This window comes from Moschus berezovskii, chromosome 4, assembly GCF_049115385.1.
Source record: "Moschus berezovskii isolate FMDL1 chromosome 4, NW_MosBer_1.0, whole genome shotgun sequence".
In the NCBI taxonomy this organism is placed as follows: Eukaryota; Metazoa; Chordata; class Mammalia; order Artiodactyla; family Moschidae; genus Moschus; species Moschus berezovskii.
In genome coordinates this window covers 66,170,279-66,193,820 of record NC_142463.1, presented here as the reverse complement: position 1 = coordinate 66,193,820, position 23,542 = coordinate 66,170,279, and positions in this window count along the sequence as shown.

The following is a 23,542-nucleotide window of genomic DNA, read 5'->3' as shown; positions in this document are numbered from 1 at the left end:
CTGATGTTGTAACAGTATACAAGGTAAAGAGTGTCCCAGACCTCATGGATTTTATCTTCTCCTGGAGAAGTAAAAGCTAAGAGCATTCAGCTGACTGCTCTGCTGCTTCTGCAAGTTCCTGTGGTCTCAGCGTCATATTCTGTTGGTTCCCATGCTTTGATTTTATAGGTTGTTCACCTCAGGTGCTGTTGCACACCTACTGCTCTGCTGCTTCTTACAAAACAAAGTGCACCGGGGATTAAGATCAAGAAGCCTCAGGCTTTTACCCTGAGTCAGAAAGGTGAGAGGGCACCTCAGTTTCTGAAACAATCACCAAACACTTTAAGCTGGGATTCAAAACTCTCTTGAAGTCACTGAAACATCTATGGATCAACAAGCAATGCTAAAGTTTCTGTGCTGTGTGCTTAGTTATGTCTGACTCTTTGCAACCCAATGGACTGCAGCCCACCAGGCTCCTCTGTGCATGGGATTTTCCAGGCCAGAATACTGGAGTGGGTAGCCTATCCCTTCTCCAGGGGATCTTCCCAACCCAGGTATCAAACCCAGGTCTCCAGCAATGCAGGTGGATTTTTTTTTAATTTTATTTATTTATTTTAATTGGAGACTAATTACTTTACAGTATTGTGGTGGTTTTTGCTATACATTGACATGAATCAGCCACAGGTGTTCATGTGTCTCCCAGTCCCAAACCCTCTTCCACCTCCCTTCTTTTCCCATCCCTCTGGGTTTTCTCAGTGTTGCAATTGGATTCTTTACCGTCTGAGCTACTGGGGAAACCCAAAGTTCCTAGTTAAACAATTTTAAATTAATCATTCCTTATTCTGTCCTCCCAAAGAACTTTTTCCTACCTCTCTTTTAGGCTTTTTTTTTTTCCCTCCTGTTTACTGGAATTATTCATCCTACCCTTAGCCAGCCACTAAATCATAATGCTAAAGATCATGATCATTGAATTTAGAAGATCTAAACTTGATCCCTGGATTGCTTCTTTATTGGCTATGTGCTCTTAGGAAAAATGACTTAATTTTTCTCAGCCTCAGATTCTTTTTCTACAAAAAGGGAACACTAATAGTACTTAATCACTTAGTGTGGGGAAGATTAAAAGTGACACAGCCTGTCTGAGTTTCACTCAAAGAGTGGCACAAATGACAAAAGCAATGGCAGCAAATATTATTGATCTGTTTCTCCATTAAAATGTCAGCCTTTCCAGGTGAGAGAATGTCTTATGATCTGCTTGTTAGGGCAACATCTCCTAGCATTGTACCATGTACATGGCCATATATTGATACATGACTCAATCAAATTAGCATTTATTTTTAAATTCAAATTCAGATTGAATACTGCCACTGACTGGATTTATTTTCTCTCCGCTTCACATGTCCTTTTTGCTTTATCTGAATGCTGTGTTGTGTTTTTTTTTTTTTTAACCTTTTTGTCTTCTAAATCTCAAGAGTCATAGAAGTCCCAAGAAATAGGTGAGAAAAATAAGATTAAAAAATAAAATCTTTCCATAAAGCCAAGTAGTCATGGAATGTAAATGAGATTTAATTTCAGAACCATACTAGAATAAGGATTGCTAGGCATCAACTCATAACTCCTTGAATGACTGTCACAGCAACAATCCTCCCTACAAGTTGCCCAGCAGAGGGTGGGTTAGCATGGAGCTGTGTTGGGGTGCAAGGGTAGTGAACTGTAGCACTTGCCTGGGTGAATGTAGACGTCCTTATGTGACAGTGTTCCCAGGGTCTGGCAAACCTATCAGGAGGTTCTGTCTCCATGCTGATTTCTTGAGTATAAAACTTCAGACTCCCTCACAGTGACTACCACTAACTGATGAAATCAATTAAGCCAGCAGCACTATCTGCTGAAAACCGACTAAGCAAAGCCAGAGAAGGAAGGAATGGCAGGGCAGCACAGATGAAGCAGAAAAACAGGGACCTGGGCTCTGTTCTCGTTCTGTTTCTAGAAGCATTCAGTTCCATCTATGTGATCTTTTACTTTGCTTTGAATCACTGCTTCCCCAGTAACTCTGAACAGCCCCCTCCTGGGCCCCATTCCTTAACCTCATTGAGTGATTACAGTGAATACTGTGGTTAATGGTTTCTGGAAAGACGGTATCTATCAGCATCAGAGTGTACACATTTGGGCCTAAATATTGAGAAACCGTAGGTATGTAATGCAAAGCCTGGGTGTGCCTGCCTGTAGAAAGGAGCTCATTAGGATTAATCTTTTACCAAGTGACTAATGAGAAGGGAACGAGGCCGTTTTCTCTCTGACTCAGCAGAGACTTTATTCAAACTTTCAAACAGGCCTCTTTGGAATGAGTCTGGTCACTGGTGAAGACTCTCCTTAAGCATATGAAACTTAAAAACCTTGTGTTTTTCTTTTTTTTTTTTAACTTTTGTATACTCTAGCAAGTTCCTGAAAATCAAATGGCAGAACCTAAGCAGAGGACCGAGTGCCAAAACGCATGCCCAGTTGGGGAAAAGTGTGTTGGGGAATCATCCAGCATGCTTTGAGAGCTTCCAGCCCAGCCTGGTAGAACTCTGTATTACCTTCTGTGCCTGAGCTCTGCCAGACTTTTGTGTGAAAAAGCATCTTTATGAAGCAGTACATTTGTTACATTGTATCTGCAAATCCTTTCTTTTCACCCTGGTCTCTGCCTTTCACATGGGCGGTATGACTTCCTCTCTTGAGCTGCCCTTAGAGGAGAGACCCAAAATAAATAAAGCAGGTGAGGGTACCAGGGAGACTTTCATAGTGTCGGGGGGGGGGTGCATTTTTTTCTGCTAAAATTAGTATAAGACAATAGGAATTTTTTGTACAACTTCTGTAGTTGGCTAACAGAAGTCAAATTCTTTTCCAGGGTAATGTATTTGTTAACCCTGTTAAAAAGGGGGAAAAAAACTGCTGCTTTATCAATAAAAGCATTCTGAGCTGAATACCTACACAAAGAAAATTTCAGTATAATTTATGGCATTTCATCATGTTGAACTGCATTTCAAGTAATTCACCCCGGCAGTTTTATTCTCAAAACGGAAATCTTTGTACTTTTCTTGCCTTCATCACATAAAATGAGTTTGTGATCAACTGTAGTCCATATACTCGATAATTTGTCTGACTGGATAGGGTTATTAGCAATTTAAGAAATAAACCCACTTGGATTTTCAGAGAGAGTTAAATGAAATAGGAGATTGCTGTGATGATCTCTTAAAAATTACAATATAACACACAGAAGTGAGATTTAAGAAACAAGATTTTCCATATACCAGGGAAATTCAAGCTCAAATTCCATCGACTAATTTCCAGGGATTAAGTGATCCATATTGAAGTCAATGAAAAATACATCTTACAAAGCTGAGAGGTCAATTCAATTCAGAAAAACAGACCAAATGGCACACTATCTTTAGAGATTCTGAGGCTAAAATGTATCCAGATCAATTGGATGAAAGATTTCATAGGATTCTCCAGACCGGTCAAAGTAAAGTAAAGAGTGGTAGTCACAGCCAAAGGATTCTGAAGGTTCAACTGATAGAATGTCAGACCTGTAAGGCACTCGAGGATTACTTAGCACAACCTCCTAGTTTTATTAAGAGGAAATTGAGGCTTGAGGAGATTAAGTGACTTGGCCAGCAGCACTCAGCTGGCCTGTGTAGGTGCCCATCCCCTATATTTCAGATGGATATCTTTGTAACTATCCCATCGAATTCTTTCAGGAATTAATGATTTTCTTGAGTTGGTTTCCTTTAATTTTATATTGTGTAATGGGGCTGAAAATATAGGGTAAAATGCTGAAACAGAGAATTTTCAAAATTGGTACTATTATTTTAACTTTCATTTAGCTTCTTGAGACATTACATAGAGGCAGATAGCATTCATATTATATCTGGGTTCAACTTTTCAATTTACAAAACATTGAATATCTAAGACTTGCTAATAATATAAGCTATTTACTGTTTAACCCATTTACAGATACATTATTAGGATGAGCAAAGTTACATGACATTGCCAAGGTCAGGTAACCAGGCAATTAAGAATTAGGAACTTGAACCCAGTACTTTTTAATGTTACAACTCTTAAGTTGTTCATGGATAACTAAGAGAAAGGGATCAATTCATAAAGTTCTTACTGAGAAGAAACTGAAGTATTCATTTGATATTTTCTTGTAAGAACTTCACTTGATGGCTAAGAGCATGATATTTAGACTCAAACAGAAATCCTACCTCTACCTTAAACTAGTTTGAGGACATTGGTTAGGTGATCTCTTTAAACCCCAATTGTCTCATCTGTTTAATGGTGATAATAACAACCATAGGTTTTATATAGCTATTAAGTGGATAATATATGTAAAAACAGTGTGCCTCATTGTTTGACTTACAATAAATACTGTATGCTATTATTCCATGCTATTATTCTGAGTTTATACTGTCAGCAAGACAAGTAATGCTTCTTTTTTGTCATTAATATATGACAATTAATATTATATTTATATATATAATTTATTTATATATGATTATATATAGAGAGAAATAAAGTATATATGAGCTTCAATAAACTATCAGGAAGCTCAACATTCAGAAAACAAAGATAATGGCATCTGGTCCCATCACTTCATGGGAAATAGATGGAAAAACAGTGGAAACAGTGTCAGACTTTATTTTTGGGGGCTCCAAAATCACTGCGGATGCTGATTGCAGCCATGAAATTAAAAGACGCTTACTCCTTGAAAGGAAAGTTATGACCAACCTTGATAGTATATTAAAAAGCAGAGACGTTATTTTGCCAACCAAGGTCCGTCTAGTCAAGGCAATGGTTTTTCCCGTGGTCATGTATGGATGTGAGAGTTGGACTGTGAAGAAAGCTGATCGCCGAAGAATTGATGCTTTTGAACTGTGGTGTTGGAGAAGACTCTTGAGAGTCCCTTGGACTGCAAGGAGATCCCACCAGTCCATTCTGAAGGAGATCAATCCTGGGTGTTCATTGGAAGGACTGATGCTAAAGCTGAAACTCCAATACTTTGGCCACCTCATGCGAAGAGTTGACTCACTGGAAAAGACTCTGATGCTGGGAAGGATTGGGGGCAGGAGGAGAAGGGGATGACAGAGAATGAGATGGCTGGATGGCATCACCGACTCTGTGGACATGAGTTTGAGTGAACTCCGGGAGTTGGTGATGGACAGGGAGGCCTGGCATGCTGTGATTCATGGGGTCGCGGAGAGTCAGACACGACTGAGTGACTGAACTGAACTGAACTGAACTGAATTATCCTTCATACCTTTCAGAATGCAATCTCCTTAAGAGCAAAGATGGGTGTTCTGTCTTTGATGTAGAATATCAGCAATGATAAGGTATGATGAGCCATATATACCCAGAACCCAGTATATTTTTTGGAAAAGAATAGTTGTTCAATAAAGAGGTTTTATTGTTGAAGTAGAATTCAATATTGATTTTGAAAATAAATAATTCCCACTCTGGGCTGACTGGCTGATTGGCTTGATTTTATTTATTTATTTATGAGTCTGGAGTTTGAGATGAGATGTATGAATCTGATCGTCTGTCTTAAGGTCTCAGTTCCCACATGCTGCTCATATGGAGCATCTTCCTCTGCAGCTGTTCCTCTGATGTTTAAAGTTATAGTATATAAATCTTACAACATGGTTTCTAGCTCCTTATCTAGCAATAATCTACCTTGTCCAATGGTAGGGGAAAAAATGGCTGTGTTGAACATAGTAAGGATATGCTTACTGTGCTTTTTGAATTTTAAGGGTTTTGGTGATACACAGTTTTTAATCTATATACTAACTTTGACTCCCTGGTGGCTCAGAGGGTAAAGCGTCCGCCTCCAATGCGGGAGACCCGGGTTCGATCCCTGGGTCAGGAAGATCCCCTGGAGAAGGAAATGGTAACCCACTCCAGTATTCTTGCCTGGAGAATCCCATGGACGGAGAAGCCTGGTAGGTTACAGTCCACGGGGTCGCATAGAGTTGGACACGACTGAGTGACGGAATGGAACGGAACTTTGACTACATTATAAGATCCAGCTCAACTGTTCAAAACATGATATTTTTATTTTACATTGCATTAATCTTTTGTTTACAAGTGAGGGAGACATTTCCTACAACCAGTTGATGAGGATAAGAAAGCTCTGGACCAGTTTACAGATTTTTTTTCATGATTTTCAGGCACCACCCAGAAGTAAGCAACTGTAGAACCACAGTCCCTTTCTGGGACATCCTTAAGGACCATGATAAAGGGAAACCCTACCAGTGGGCAAATCTTCAAGTAGGACACATTGGAAGAAGAAATGGCAAGAGGTAAGAGTCTATATAGACTCATGCACTGTGGCCAGTGGTTTAACTAAATTGTTAGAGACTTGGAAAGAACATGATTGGAAATTTGCAACAAGAAATGTGGGTAGGCTTCTCTGAATGGCCAAAAAAGTGGAGATATATTTGTCCCATGTGAATATTCACCAAAAGATGATTATAGTAGAAGAGAATTAATCAAGTGGAAGGATGGCCCATCCTATGAATATCAATAAGTTTCTTTCCCCAGTCAACCCTGTTATTGACAAAGGGACTCATGAACCAGATGGCCATGGAGACAGTGATGGAGATTATACATGGGCTCAGCAACATAGACTTACATTCACCAACACTGACTTCAGCCATTGTTAGGTGTCCAATATGCCAGCAGCAGATACCAATACAGAGTCTCTGATATGGTACCGTTCTCTAGAGTTATTAACCAGCTACCTCATTGACTGCATTGTACTGATTTTATCATGGAAGGGGCTATGCTTTGTTCTTACTGAAATGGACACTTATTCTGAGTATGGGTTTGCCTGCCTACAATAAACTTCTGTCAAACTACCATCTGTGTTTGTATAGAACTATATAATGTCATGGTATTCCATATATCATTGCTTCTGATCAAGAAACTAACTTCACAGTAAATGAACATGAGAAAGGAATCTTAGACAAGGGAGGAAGCACATGCAAAGATCAGAGTGTATTCAAAAGCACAGAGGCAGGAAAGGCTATGATATATTTGGTGATTGCCAAATCTGAAGGCCTGTTTGTGATGCAGAAGCCTATTGAGGAGTGATGGGAATTGAGACTGACTATCTGAGACTCAGACAAAGAGACTCAGCCTTCTAAGAGGCTGGCAGGAGGACAGTCTGAGTAGTTATGCTGTCATCTCCAGAATCACCTCTTCCTCTGTCATTAGTCTATATTTCTTAAGCCAAAACTTCTCTCTTTGTGTCTGTCTTTGTGTTTATCTTCCCTGAATATTTTTTGTTTTTGTTTTTCCTGAAGTTTCTAAATTTATTACAATAATAGAGTCCTAGTGGGCAGCCTTGCCTACCTGGGCCTGTCTCAGCATGCCTATATTCTATAGTGAACTCAAGTGATCTCGTACCCATCCAGGGTCTATTGAAATCATCTTTGCAAAATATGACAAGGGCCTGAACCAAGTCAGTGGCAGAGTTAGTTGAGAGGTAGTGACATTAACCTGGGGAATTCAGAACACCAATCACTATGTATCCATTCATGGGTGATATTCAAAGTATTTAACAGTCAGTTTATCAAGAATATTGATCAGCAAAGTTGACGCCACAAACAGTCTGAAGGGACTCCAGACATAAACGACACTGTAGATGTGAGCCATTGTGTGCTGGCTGGATCTCAGCTTGACTTCCATGATTGTTTTGTGTCATATTTTCGGAAGGTCAAGTTAAAAGGGATTTCTGAGCATGGAGGTTGGAGGATAAGAAGGGAAGATGCTCACTGAAGTGCACTGGCAGAGGGCAGGGAGCTGATAGGATCACCAGGGGTTGTATTGCTACATTGTTAGTGTTGTTGCTGTTGTTCAGTCACCCAGTAGTTTCTGATTCTTTGCGACCCTATGATATGTAGCCCACCAGGCCTCTATCTATCGAGTTCTTTAGGCGAGAATACTGGAGTGGTCTGCCATGCCCTCCTACATGAGATCTTCCCAACCCAGGGATCGAATCTGCATCTCCTACATCTCCTACATTGGCAGGTGGGTTCTTTACCACTAGTGCCACCTGGGAAGCCCAGGTAGCTGACCACAGTTTAAGAATCTCTGGAAAAGACCCACCCTTGAGAACTCACCAGAAGGTAACTGCCTATATCATACACAGAAATTAGACTTCTGTTTCCATCATCATACAAAGCTATAGAGCACACAGACATTTCACCTATTGATCTGACTTTCCTGTGGACTTAAGCAAAGGAAAGAATTTTTACAATTCGTGAAATTAAAACATCATTCTTAAGTTGATAATAAGTTGGGCTTCCCTGGTGGCTCAGAGGTTAAAGCGTCTGCCTCCAATGCGGGAGACCCGGGTTCGATCCCTGGGTTGGGAGGATACCCTGGAGAAGGAAACGGTAACCCACTCCAGTATTCTTGCCTGGAGAATCCCATGGACGGAGAAGCCTGGTAGGCTACAGTCCATGGGGTCACAAAGCGTCGGACATGACTGAGCGACGGAACAGAACACAGAACAGAACTGTTCATTCTGACCTGACCCAGAAATGCCCTATAACGTTTCACAGTGCTAGACCTTTCAAACGGAAAGATTAATTTTGATATGGGGGAAAAGTTGCATTGCTATTGTATTTGATCTTTGAAACAGTAAAATTCTTGATTATTTGAGGATCTAAGCTTTTCCTTTTTAATTCACTAACCTTGCAAGTTTTATCAATAATACAGAGAACAAATAACTAACCTGATCAATGCCAGCATTTCCTTTAGATTTTCCTAAGTATTAAAACATAACTTTAATATTTACATTGACTTGGAGTTGTATGGTTTTCATTTGTCTCTGAGTTAAACATTAGCTATTTTTACCCTACTCTATTCTGTTATCACATACAGATACAAAATTATGCTTTTTTGTTGACAAAGAAAGAAAAAAAAAGTTAATGATAAAGTATTTTCTAGGTGTCTTGAGGGCCCAAAGAGAAATAGGAATGTTGTTTGCAATTTTTCTGTATCTTATTTCTGTCCCCTCTGACTAATATTCTTTTCTCTAGATTCTCTAACAGATTTTAAAATGTCCAGTTCCTCTTGGTGGGGGTGTGGAATGAGGTTCCAACTTGGTCAGACGTGCTCTGACAAGAACTATTTCAGCAACACATAAAGCAGAGACCTGTTAAGGATTTCACCTGTTAAGAAATGACAGAATAATTACAGGACAACATGTCCTTCATTTGTAAAAACAACCAAACTAAAGTGCTTTCAAGGCTGGAGTGGCCTACTTCTCTCCTGGCAAGCTGCATAAATCATCAGCTGTGAAGGGACTGGTTCACGGCCCTTGGCACACGTGTGTGTGGGCGAGTGTGCGCCCATGCACGTGCATGTTGGAATGTACACGGACACATCATGGGTTAATTCACTCAGTTTCAGGTTAGTTGAAACTCTGATAATAAACCCCCCAATACATTTTACCTCCATCTCTCTTCCCCTTAATCTTTAAACCTCAGGCTGCTTTAAAGGGAAAATTTAATCCATATATGTCTGCCTCATTTTCATTTAAATCGTCAAAAAAAGTTGTTTTAAAAGAGTTCTTTGATGTCCTACACTCCCTTGAGCCTTTTCTTAGCCTATTTTCTTAAAAACAGGAATTAGCATTTTCCCAGGTATAGAGGAGTTCTAACTCTCTTGCTCCCCAAACACAACCCCCACCGTCCCCACCCCAGGTCTCAAGTGAAAAGAAAAAAAGAAAAAAAATTTTGGAGTTACTGAGGGAACACTGGTAGAGAAAACAGCTTATCAGAGGGTCAAAAAGCATTTACAAATATGAACTCAATGTGGGGCCCCACATTGGGGTTAATAATTAACATTTCTGCTCTTTGGGGACCTTGTTCTACCCTGAGGATATGCCCAAGGAAATATTGGATCTCCCCACCCTTGGCTGGTGCCTGCAGTCTGGAAAATTCAGAGACATGGATCTTAATGCAAGCGGCTTTTTTTTGCCTTATCATGTTTTTGATAGAACTACAGACATGCCCATGTTGGAACCCGCATTTTTTGCCTTCTGGGTGGTGCTTTACTTCTTTGCTTTATGCCTAATGTGTATCATTTCGTTTCGGTTTTCACATTCAGAACAGCACTTCTTAATCATTTTTAGATACACAAAAGTAGGCATATTCCATCTTATTGAGCATAGTATTATCCAAAGAGTAATCTGAGTTTGGCTAAAACTCAAGGGTTCCCACGGTGAAATCCTAACTTTAATCAATGGAGAAATCTCAGAAAATTCTTTAGAAGAAATGCACAGCTAGAGAAAGAAAGCAAATATCATAGTTCCAGAATTCTTACTTTTTGAAAGATTTTTAAAATAAGGGAGTTACATTTCAAATATGCTTTCTCTTTCCTCAACGCTACTGAAGCTTCCCATTTCAGATTACATTGCATTAATACAAGAGGGGCTGAATTTGTGATCATGGACTCTATGAATCAAGCTGAAGAATTCAGTCATCATGTATCAAGTGGCAAATAATTTGGGAATCTGGATATAAATTCTAGTTCTGGAAGCTCACAATCAATGGAGTGTTTCTATATTGCTTTGGAATGCAAAGTTGACCATGATACTCCATTTAACATCTTCAGTGACTGCTCATTGACTTCAAGATAAGAATCAAAATTCAGATTAGACTCAGCTGAGCTCTGCAGGACCACACTGTGCTGAGGTCTCTGTTCCACCTCCATATGTGTGGTATCAGAACCACAGAGGTCCCGTCTCTTCTTCACTATTAGATACTCTCATATCTCTGTGCTTTTATGGATGTTGATGCATCTCCCAGGAATGCTCCCTACTTTTTATGCCTGCTGCAAGTCTCCTCATTTTTCAAGGCTTACCTCAAATGATATTCCATCTCCTCTGCATAGCTTTCCTTAACGCCTTAAGGTAAGGTTATTATGACTCGTCTCTTTACCTGTTTGTTGCTCTTTCCCACAACAACTTAAGCTTTTGGAGGGAACACTGTATAGTACTAGTTAAATCACCAATACCTGGCAGAAGGATGCTCTGGGGAGAATGATCTGCACATATCACCTACTCCCCTCCAGAGCTGTAAGCCTAACATGCTGCCAAGAGGAAGCCACCTGTGCTGAGCTCTGGCTCCTCCAGCACACTTCAACCAGAGAAGCCTTACTTTCAACTGGTGATGTTCTAGGCTTCCATAGAAGCACATGTTAGGCACATTTTTATAAGTGGCTGGATGGACAGATGAGTAGATGGATGGATGGATCCATGGTTGATTAAGGTTCAAAAATCTTAGAATTCAAGCCAATTGAACAGATTCACAAGTGTTTCTTAAGCACTTACATACAGTATTTCAGCAAGATCTAAAGAGGTCTCTATAAGGAAGTAAATAATTCAATGTCCACTTGGAGTTTGGGATTAGGTAGCAAGTCAAGTTTTTAAAAAATAAATTACATTTTAAGTTACATTTAAAAATAACCAGGAATTCCAGAGCCAAACAATAACATTACAAATCCTACAGGCAACTTTTGAGGCTGAAGCAGTAGATGCAATTCTAAGCTGAAGTAAGGAGGGCTAGTGATTTTCTAAATAATGTTTTAAATAATGTACTATTTTTAACTTGCCAAGTACTTTTCCATAGATAACCTTCTCTAAAATTCACTATTGCCTTGCCTTGAAAGTATTCTTCTGCTTGCTTAAGGGAACATGAAGTAGAATTATTATTATTATTACAATAGCAATAAATAGAAAAGTTAAGTGACAAGCCCAAATTTTCATCGCTAGAGAACAGAAGAGCCAAGAAAGAGGAATTCACATCTGTCTACCAGAAGACGGTCCATGTTTTGTGGAGCCTAAATCATATACAACTGGACTGGGAGAGTTTCTTCAAAGCAAGAAAACATTAAAAAAATAAATTAGAAAGTAAGTATTTATTTAGAATGAGAAATAAATCACAACATAATTTTAATTAATTGTTTGACATACATTGATGGTGCTTTTCTTCCCTGTACATTTTTAGCCGTGTACTTTGCTCAGATTTCCAGCCCTAGGGTTTAGCCAGTATTTATCTGTCAATACCAAAGTTATGCTAACCAGTTAGCTTAGAAACAAAGCCATAAGACTGGAATAAGAATCAGACTTCAGTTAAGCTGCGTGGAAGTTCAGAACACCATGCAATATTCATTTATGACCTTACCTGTGTGTGTTAGTTGCTCAGTCATATCCAACTCTTCGTGACTCCATGAACTGTAGCCCACCAGGCTCCTCTGTCTGTGGATTTCTCCAGGCAAGAATACTGGAGTCAGTTGCCATTCCCTTCTCCATATGACCTTACCGACTCCCTTCTTCAAAGAGCAGTCAGGTATGAGCACAATTTAAAACTGAAAAAAAAATTGTGTTTGAAGAGTCACGAAATGGTCCTTCAGACAATCAGAAAGTCTGTGTGCTGGGGTTTTGGAGGAAGAGGTCATCTTGTCCAGATCCACCTCATTCCACAATCAGTGTTAACCAAAACAGTTTCTCCTTGATATCAGTTATCATGCTATGTCTAGTTCTAAACGTGGCCGTGCCATGTAGACAGTGCATCAGCTATGTTTGGTGAGGGAATGAACGAAAGAATGGCAGGAGAGAGTTTCACGTTAAAGTCTATCATCCAGAGCCGTGATGCTGGAGCTCTGGTTCCTGTGGTCCAGAGAGAATATTGAGGAGGATGCTCTGATGGATAGCTGCTGGAAAGAGCTCCCCCATCATTATCTAAGAAGCAGGACAGTTTATACAGAGAACAGAAGCAGCAAGGAGGTAACGGGGTCAGTCAGTAAAAGAGCAGGAGTTTCTGGGACTTGAGCTTCCCTTGTGCCTCAGGTGGTAAAGAATCCACCAGCAATGCGGGAAACCTGGGTTTGATCCCTGGGTTGGGAAGATCACTTACATTTAGCCGTATCCTAGACAATTTCTTGTTTTTATAGCATAGGAAACTGAGTCTTTGCTACATGGCCAGATATCACTATTGATTTCACTGTAAATTTTTTGTTGATTTTATAAGAGGAGCTGCTCTGGTTTGCTTTCTGTGCCTCCATTTTATTTTTCAGCTTTCATAACTGTTTATCTATTGATGGTATTTATCATAAGCCCTGGAGAGCTGGTAATATTGCTAACAACCCCATATGCATGTGTGCTAAGGTGCTTCAGTCATGTCCAACTTTTTGCAATCCTATGGACTATAGTCTACCAGGCTCCTTTGTCCAAGAGATTATCGAAGCAAGAACACTGGAGTGGATTCCTCCAGGGGATATTCCTGACCCAGGGATCTAACTTTTGTCTCAGGCATCTCCTGCATTGGCAGGCAGATTCTTTACCACTAGCGCCACCTGGGAAGCCCAACAGCCCTGTATATATATATATCCACAATAGAAAAAGGCATTTTGTAAAGTTTGGAGACAGAGGAGTTCTCTCTTTCCTCTCTCGTCATTGGTACTCACTTCAGTCATGCACTTTGGATGCTAAGCATCAGCCCAGATCTTTTAGTTAGTGTTTCTACATGTATAGCATCTCCCGCCGACTTTGGTAACGTAATCACCTCCCAAATTACTTCACACGTAACCAGGTTGGTTCTAATACCTATATAGTTGGTTCAGTTTTTGGCCTTACATCTATATTTTTTCCCAGCCATGGGACTGCAGCTCTTCTGGGGCTCAGGATAAGGAATACTGCTTTATGCCTCACATTTGTCTATTTCCAGAAAGTTCAGTTACTAACCCAGTTCCATACCAAGAGTTTTTCATCTTGGTTACCCTTCTGTGCACCTTTCTAATTCTTCTCCAGTATATATTTTCTGTAATATGATATTTGTGTGGGAGCCTAACCATAGGGTTGCTATGCTCTGACCTTTGGTGTTCAAATCATTTGTGAAATCTCCTGCCTGGCCTTTTCACTTTCAGTTTTCCGTCATTACTTCCTTCCATTATTTTGCTTCGTTCACATCTGTGTTTGCTTATTGTGCACCCAAATATGTCAGATATTTCAATGGGAAAAAGAAAATACGCAGACACACCATCATTTTCTTTTCTGAGTTATCATAAGGTAAGATCCCTAAACAGACTTCAGAGTACTCTGCAGAAGATGATTATAAAAATAGGACAATCAGTCATGGTGGAAACTCAATGAACTTCTTAATGAACTAGGCTAGCCTGAACACAAGGAGAAAAAAGGCATTATTAAGATCTTTTTTTGACATTTTCCATGCAGTGCTCTTATAATTTATCCACTTAATCTTTGCTGGACAACGTGTACTAGCCTTTCAGATTCTAAAGCACTTTGCAGAGCTTTGAAATACTCTTCAGACTTTATAGTTGTTGTTGTTCAGTTTCAAAATTATTACGACTCTTTGTGACTCCATGGCCTGCAGCATGCCAGGCTCCTCTGGCCTCTACTATCTCCCAGAGCTCTCTCAAATTCTTGTCCATTGAGTCAGTGATACTATTTAATCATCTCATCCTCTGCTGCCCCCTTTTCCTTATGCCTTCAACCTTTCCCTTTATAGTTATTGGTCAGTATTTATCTCTCCTCCAATAAAACTATGGATAAACACAAGGAAGACAAGAAATCCATCTGCTTATTTACTGTTGCACACCAGTTCTAGAAAGACAGTAGGCCCTCTATGCATATTTGTTGGAAGTATAATGGGTGAATCTCACCTTATTCTTTTCATTGGTCATTTATCTTTAACATGGACCTTTTCTGTTTTATATATTCTTTACTCTAACTTGCCTTCTCTTCTCTTCATTTTTAAACTTGTAGTGCTTCCTGACCTCCACTTCGATCTTATCTTTTACATTCCTTTCCTTTTGTGTTGGCTTTCAATTTCAGAGGCATCATAATGTGTTTTCCTCCCGTTACTCTCTACCTTTCTATGCCTTTTGAACAGTTTGCTTTCCATAATGAAGGTGGATCTGGGCCTTTTGGAATCTGGAATAGAATTAGGGGTGCCACTTTGAGACAAATAATTCAAAATTTTAATGTACAATTCAAAGCAGATTCATGAGAATGGGGAGTTAGCCTCTGCCCACTGAACACTTTTTGGTTTGTTTCCCATAGATGTGGCAGGTGATGTGAAGACACTGAGAATAATTCTGAAAGCAAAACAAATTTAATTTTAAAAATTTGCAGAATAAGGAGATAAAAGTACTGTATAGGTAAAGGAGTTGTGATGATAGGCAGAACTAGGGATGAAACGATAAATTTGTGAGTTGGAAATTTGGCAGTTAACATCAGTGTGGCTCAAGAAAATCAATTATAGCACAGTTGGTAATAGCTTTTGATTTATAAAGGTTTGGATATCACATTAGCTCTGTGACCTCAGGTGAACTACTTAACCTCTCTGTTTATTTGTAAAATGCCACAGATGGTCTCTATCATGTTTAAACTAGAGGATATGTGATGAAGTAGTTCACACAGTGCTCAACAAACAGCCGTTGTTACTGTTAATGGTTTCTTCAAATCATAAGAAAAGCCTTTGTTTAATAATTGCAAAAAGAAAGAGCAAAGCAAGAGGGGAAAAAGCAGTGTTAACTAAACCAGCTTCCAATTTCCTTGCCATTATTCTACCTTCCACATTATCCAGCCACCACTATCCACAGGGAAGCATGAAAACAATAGAATTTCTGGCTCTTGAAGGCCCCAGTTCAGTGAATGAAGTGAAATGCTTGCATTCAGCAATGACTACGGTCCCTGGTCAGTTCAGATGAGTCACAGCAGATCAGCTGGAATGGTAACATTGGCAGCACATAGCAAGTCTCTCAAAACAGTATCAACCAAATGGTGGGGGTTCACTTTGCCCAAGCCATGATGAATTTGCTCTGGGGGCCTTTAACTATTGGACACTCGGCTATTGATGCTCTGACCGGAAAGCTCAAGGAAAAGCTTCAGCTTGGTCCTGTGGTTTCTCTGGGGGAGAATGGAGAAACTGGAGAGGCCCATTTTTCTAAAGCAGTTTGCCTCCAAGCTGCAGACTATATCATAACGGTAAAATGATAAACACTGATGGTTACCACCCCACATTTGCATCTATATTCATAAAGCAGAATGCATTCTATGTGGCAAATCCAGCACCATTGTTTATGATTTCTTTGTGCAACATGAAACAGGGAACTGAACAAATAATCTTCCCCTAATGTTTAATGTTTAGGCAAAGCTCTTGTTTTTTGCTTTTAGTCATGTTCAAAACGTTCAAAAGTTCTGCTAAACACTATTTCTTCTTGAAATACAATATTTTGAACTCTATTATTCCACCTTCATCTGCTCCCCATGTAATCTCATAGTGTGGAGTAATTTAAAAGAAATATTGTTCCTCTGTGAACTTTCTTGTTCTAACTTAAGACCAAGTTATGGGCTATTGTCAAGTTTTAAGAAAACTACCTCAAAAATCTGAATACTTAGCTGTATTCACCACAAATATTTTGTAACATGCTTTTCTTTCAAGTACTAGACCCTAGGTAGCCCATCCCATCCATTTCTCTAAACATTGGCTCCACATGCAAAGGTTATTTAAATGACTAAGATGAAGCTTGATTATATGAAGCATTTCTCCCTATTTTGTGCTAACCCTGGAGGCTGGTTTGTTCTGGCTCACTTCTGAAGAATCATTCTTAAGGAGATCAAAGCAAGCATGGAAGTCTTCCAGGTAAAGCTCTCATCCTCACATGGACAGTGTGTTCCCTCAGGCTAGTCCAGAGTTCTCTGACCTCTCCACAAGCAGTTTGGTGTTGAATTTCTGATGTCATCCTGGGATCTACTAGGTGTGTTATGCTTTGGTTTGTAGCAAGCCTACATATTTTAGACTTCTACATATATTGGAGTGGAATTTCTGAGCCTATTCCAGGTCTACTCTAGAATTAAACTAATTTTATAACATGGCAGGTTATGGCAATAGACCAATAATAATTTATCTCCGTGTTTCTGATGACCATCATTCAGAAGGAGGGATTTCTTGCCTATTCCATTTAAAATTCCATTTCTTTCATTTCTTCTATCTGTATTACCCTTTCTGAATCTTAAATTACAGCACATCTTCAAATGTTTGTGTCATCAATGTGTATCTGCTTTTAATATCTAACATTGAAAATTATATTGCTATGTAACTGTGGATGTCACTTATCTGATCATCAAAAAGTGAAAGGGATAAAAGGATGTATAGCTTTAGCCAGACATGACACAAGGTAGATGAAACATCACTAGGTTGCTCTTGGTTTTTGAAGGTAGGACTCCTTTTTAAACAGGGTAGAAGAAGCTGTCTTTAACATGCATGGCCAGCCACCAAGGCAAAGTATGACGGATGCCGTTTAAATGGAGATCGTATCTCTGCAACAGCCAGTAAACTTTTTTTGGAAAGAAGTGTTCATCGAGGACTTAGCATCAACTTTGTATGTAAATGTATACTAAAAATAAACTATGCATTATGGATGATAGGTACATGGCTCTGTCTCAAGGATTTTGCAGACTAGTTGGAAAGCAAGTCCCTTACCTACAAAACATTTCTTCCAAACGTCCATGTTCATTTCCAACCAATGTGTTGTGCTGTTTTTTTTTCCCTACAAGAGCCTCCAGACTAGCTGTCGGGGTGACAGACACTCTGCCTTATCACTAGCTCCATGTAGACCAACATATGGAAAAGTAAAAAAAGGATCTGCAGCCCAAACAATGTGCTTCTGTTGCTTGTTTCAGAGTGTTCTGTTGGGCTGGTGCTCTAGCTGTCCCACTGATAATGTTTTCTGGTCCTAAAAATGATGAAACCAAACATAAGTTAGAAAAGTATCCAACAGGAACAAAGGAAAATGTGGAAAATATCTGTTGTCTCAAATGATATGTTTTCATTTGATTTCATTGAAAATGTTTGCAGATCTACGGTATTTGAAATGTATGGCTCTCCCTTGAAAAATATAACTTTCAATATAGGCACGGTCCCCAGTAAAGAACTATAGGGGTATCACTAGGTGACAAGTTAACCCAAAGTGACTGTTTTTGAGAATGTTCTCCCACCATTTTCAATATTTAGCACTATAGAATTGCTTCTGCTTTTTGTCTCTTTCTGTGTATTTGGCCTCTGCCTCTACATTTAGTATGTAGATCAGTCCTTCCATATAGCCCTGGACTCAAACTAGGAGTCCCTAGTTCTAGCCTGAAAAGATGTTCTCCATTCCACTGTTTGGCTCCCCATCCTGAGGTTTGGACCATGTCCTGTGTACTTGGCAGAAAGCATCCAGGACAATCTCCACATTCAGATGGTTCTCCAGGAAGGTATAGAGGTTGACACCCTCATGAACATTTAAATTTGGTTTTTAAGATTCCAGCTTGTAAGTGCAGCTCACTGTCTGTGGTCTACATTGCACTTTTCTGAGCACTGCTTAGGTAAGTGGAAATTCTTTCTCTGGCAAAGAAATTCTGACCCCATCCTTTGCCTCATTGCCTGAGAACACTGGCACAGAAAAGAGAGGCTCTGAGCACAGATGAGCAGTTTTTGAGAAATCTGAGGGGGGCCAGGATGACAGTCTCATACACGGACAGTCATGGCAAAAGGATATTACTTATCTATAAGTACGAGCATTTCCATGCACATACTCTCCACCTGCTGGGTCTAACTCTGTGACACTCTGACTTTCCCCACCATGAGAATCTCTTAAAGGCATCATCCTTAGGAATGGTCTTTGAGTACTTGCAATGTGAGAACATTCTGAGAGGTACTGGACATCAAAAGGAGAAAAGACAGATCTCTTAGACGCTAGAGACTCACAGAAAGAATTAAACCCAAAAGCTGAGATACAAAGAACACTGTGTTTAGTGCCATTTCAGTGATGAAAATAATACACTCCATGTGATTTTAGAAAAGAAGTTGTACTTTGGTCTGGCAATGTGAATGTCTTGGATTAGGCCATTAAGTTCCTGGGGACAAGAACTGTGGTCCAGTGCAATGGACCCCGGCGTGGAAAGATTTCAAAAGGCTAAAAACAATAAGGTTTTTTAAGTAGTGGATTGCTTTCCAGTTGGAGTTGTACGCACTTTCTCATAGAAGTAAGAAACTAGAATATAGAAGCAATCAGCCCTGTCTCTAAGTGTGTTAAGTCATGTAGATGAAGCTGCTGAGGCCCTTGTTTGCACAGGAAAGCTTGATAGATAAGAAAAAACACTGAGGCTGCAGGCTCCTGCTTTGAACTGAGCAGATGTGAGATGTGCAAAGAATGTTACAAGCCCCCTGCTTTGACACAGATAAGAGAAACAGAGAGAAGATAGGGCCCTGGGTCGGAAGGCAGAGAGCCTCGAGAAAAGGCAATCCCCGTGCATTTTAACCCGTGAAGGCGTCTAGCAACCTGGATGTGAGAGAGTCAGGGAGAGGAAGGTCCCAGTGAGAACTGTAGTTTCAAAGGAGAGAGAGATATAATGATGCAGGAAAAAACAGGAAACTGGAGTATCAACTGCTCTTCTAGGAGAATCCTTTACACCTGGAGACCTCATACCCCTAAAGAGAATGTAAACTACACAATTTCTGAACCACCATCTGTATCTCCAGCCATTTCCATTCTGGCTGCAGACTAATAAACTCATAAGCCCGTGGTGCTTGATTGACCTGTGGGTTCTTAGTAAAATTTGATTGCATTGAAATTGAGTTGTTAATCCTCCAGAAAGTGACCCAGGGTTGACTCTACTCTTTCAGATTGTATAAAAGGATTCAGTATCCCCAGAATCATACACATTTCTAAGTGAACTCAGGGGCCAGGGAATGTTGGTGCTTTGTGTCAGTTTGGGGAGGCTGATGTGTTCTGGGAGATATAAATTCTTCAAACATTAAGTTTGTCTTGTTCTTGCCAAAGCACGATAGCAGAGTCTTTAGTAAACTTTTCACTTGTCATTAACAATGCCTTTCATATCAGAATATTCAAGGGCATTGATAGCTGAACAAAAAGAAATGGCAAGCAGAGGAATTATAAAAATAAGCAATCATTCATTTTGAATACAAAAGGAAAATGCACCTCATTCACGGTGTTTCAAGAAATAGAAAAGTGCATTTTTGCTGATAGATTGCTATTAAGGACACCTCTAAACCTATCAGCCATAAGAAGATTGCTTTGCCATTCTTTTTGTAAAGAAAATGAATGAAGTTGGAAAATGTAAAACCTACAATGTGGTTTCAATTGTAGATCATGGCACTTTCATCCCAAAATTTGGGGAAGATAACTTTTAATTACAGTAATAAGAACCACATGGGCAATGATTGATGTGAACCTGATGTGTCCTATTCCTTTATTAATCTTTTTAATTAGAGGCAAAGAATGTTTTATCTGCCGGGAAGGAGATGAGCTGGGCCATGATGCTCTGCTGCACTTTGGGATGAAGGACCTGATTGCTCACTGAGGGTCCCTGTTAACCCGGGGCAGGAGGTGGTGGACCCAAAGCTGGGATCACTTGTTTCCAGCTGGAAATAGCTTTGCTTATGCCTCTTGCTGCAAATCATCTGCATGAAAAGCCTTTTATTTTTTTATTTTTTTCTCTGTTGGATTAGTTTTCTTGGCATTGCTAAAACTGGACTTAGGGAGAGAATTTAGATCGTTGCCACACCAGTGTTGGGAGTTCTCATCTGCCATGAAAATAAGGGTGCAGGATTACAATGGTGGATGTCAGGCAGTGAGGAACGGGAGCCTCACTCTGATAGAAGCATGTCAGGAACTGGACTGAGGCCACAGAAACAAAAATAATGAAGTCAGCACTAATTGGGATTGTTAGCTTATGACCAAATTGACAAAATAGAAAAGGAGGGTTGGGAAGAATAAAAAAACTAAGAAAATAATCAACAAAGCATGGTATAATGCCCAATTGAACTTGTGAGGTTGATACAAGTTAGTTCTTTGAGCCCTATGGCATAGAATTATATATTCATTCAGCATGTTTTTATTGAAGTCGCACTATGCATCAAATTATGCCAGGTCCTGGGATGCTATTATTAGAAAAATAACCTGAAAGAATCATAATCTCATGGCTAACAGAGGTACATATGTGAATCTGGAGACACAATAAAGAAATTATCTTATTACCTAGAAGTGGGGAAGTCAAGGTAGAACTGGACAGGATTAGTAGCCCGTGAGTTGATGGTTGAATAGGAATTTTCTGGTTGTGTATGGAGAAAAGTTGTTTTGGTAGAAAGAATAGCCTCTCAAAGCTATGAAGCTATGAAACAGCATTTCCTATTCGGAAAACTACACTAAGTTGGGTGTGGATCTGGATTTGCCTCAAGTGAGGCTTGAGGCAGGTGGAAGCCAAGTTAAAAAGGAACTTCATCTTGTGTGTGATGGGAATCCACCAAAGGAATTAGAGTGTGTCGGGACTTCCCTGGCAGCTAAGCTGGTAAAGAATCCACCTGCAATGCAGGAGACCCCATTTCAATTCCTGAGTCATGAAGATTCCCTGGAGAAGGGATAGGCTACTGACTCCAGTATTCTTTGGGCTCCCCTGGTGGCTCAGATGGTAAAGATGCTGCTGCTGCTGCTAAGTCGCTTCAGTTGTGCCCGACTTTTTGTGACCCCACAGACGGCAGCCCACCAGGCTCCTCTGTCCCTGGGATTCTCCAGCAAGAGTACTGGAGTGGGTTGCCATTTCATTCCCCAGTGGTAAAGCATCTGCCTACAATGTGGGAAACCTGGGTTTGATTGCTGGGTTGGGAAGATCCCCTGGAAGAGGATGTGGCAACCCACTCTGGTATTCTTGCCTAGAGAATACCCATGGACAGAGGAGCCTGGCGGGCTATAGTCCATGGGGTCACAAAGAGTTGAGCATAACTGAGTGACCAAGAACAGCACATGTAAAAGTGTATGGAAGGTAGTAAATACTCTACAAAGGTGATTTTCAGTTGCTTGTATAAGTTCTCAATTAACAGATTTGTTGCAGAGAACTTCAAGATTTGGAATGTATGTTACTTTTTCATAAGTCAGGGCGCTAGCTCCATTCAGGGAAATTTGACAGAGGTTCAATTCTAGATTTTCTAATGAGCTTAAGCAATTCCCAAACAGCTCAGTCTTTCACAGTCCACTTATCCTATGTACTACAGTCAAAATAGATCAGCCCAATAAATACTTTAAAAGAAAAAGAAGGCTTGGGGAGAGCAGTGACTTGTTAGGAGCATTACTGAAGGAAGAGCATTCATAAAAGACTTTGGGTGAGGACAACATCTATTCAGATAGACTCAATCATGTTTCTTCTTCTTCAAACCTAGTTTGGAACCATCTAGATGTGCCTTTTCTTATTCAGGAGGTGTAAATATGTAGTGGGCTTCCCCAGTGGCCCAGTGGTAAAGAATCTACCTGCAATGTGGGAGACACAGGTTAGATCCTTGGGTTGGGACTACCCCCTGGAGAAGGAAATGGCAACCCACTCTTGCCCAGAGAATCCCATGGACAGAGAAGCTTGGTGGGATGTAGTCCATAGGGTCACAAAGAGTCAGACACAACTGAAGTGACTGAGCACACATGCACAAACATGTAGTATAAGTTGAAGGATGGGAAGAAGAACAGGGTACAATGGGTTTGCTGAAACTGAAGGCAAGGTCAGGCCAGAGCAGAGGAAGTCTGAGCTATGCTGAGGAGAGAGTAAAGCAGCTCATGTGTGGTCAGGAAGACTTCAAGGTGGAGGAACAACCTTCCACCAGCCTCCCCCAGAGAAAGGAAAATAAGGCCAGCGCTAGGGACTGGAAAGTAGCTTTTCGGCCATATCAGCGCACACATTTCCTGATAGTGTTTCTCTAGTCCTCTCATCCTCCAACACTGGTGTGTTTTTCTTGTTTATGATCCAGTTTGTTTTCTTGGACTTTGATCAAGATGGGACACAGAGCTCAAAGAGATAAATTTTGGCTTTTCTTTTCTAAAAAATCAAAGAGCTTTTAAGTCAGTGCTCCTGAACATGACCCGCCCTTGGGTCATTTTGCTTTGGCATGCTGCTCTGTGTATGCATGGGAGAGAGGACCCACCGAAGAGTGTGTTCCAATCCCTTCAAATACATTATCGCCCACAGCAGATGTCAGAATCTCCTGGCTCTCTTCATGTATGTAATGACCTGGAGGAGTTGAACTGTGGGGCTCTCGAATAGAAAGGAAATGCAGGAAGAGAAAAACCAGCATAGGCTGCCCCTTAGGAAAAGTGTTGTTGCTCAGTAGCTCAGTCATGTCCAACTCTTCGCAACCCCATGAACTGTAGCCCACCAGGCTTCTCTGTTCATTGGATTTCTCAGGCAAAAATATTGGAACGGATTGCCATTTCTTACTCCATGGGATCTTCCTGACCCAGGGATCAAACCTGTATCTCTTGTTCTCCTGCATTAGCAGGCAGATTTTTTACCAGAAGTGCCATGTGGGGAGCTCTAGGGAAAGGGACCCATATTAAATAATCTTTTTCCAGAGAATACGTGATAAGTTTATTCATAGTCCACTATCGTTTTGGTAAGATTTGTTGTCAATATACACCCAAGAGCCAGCAAGTATTCTTTTTTTAAATTTTC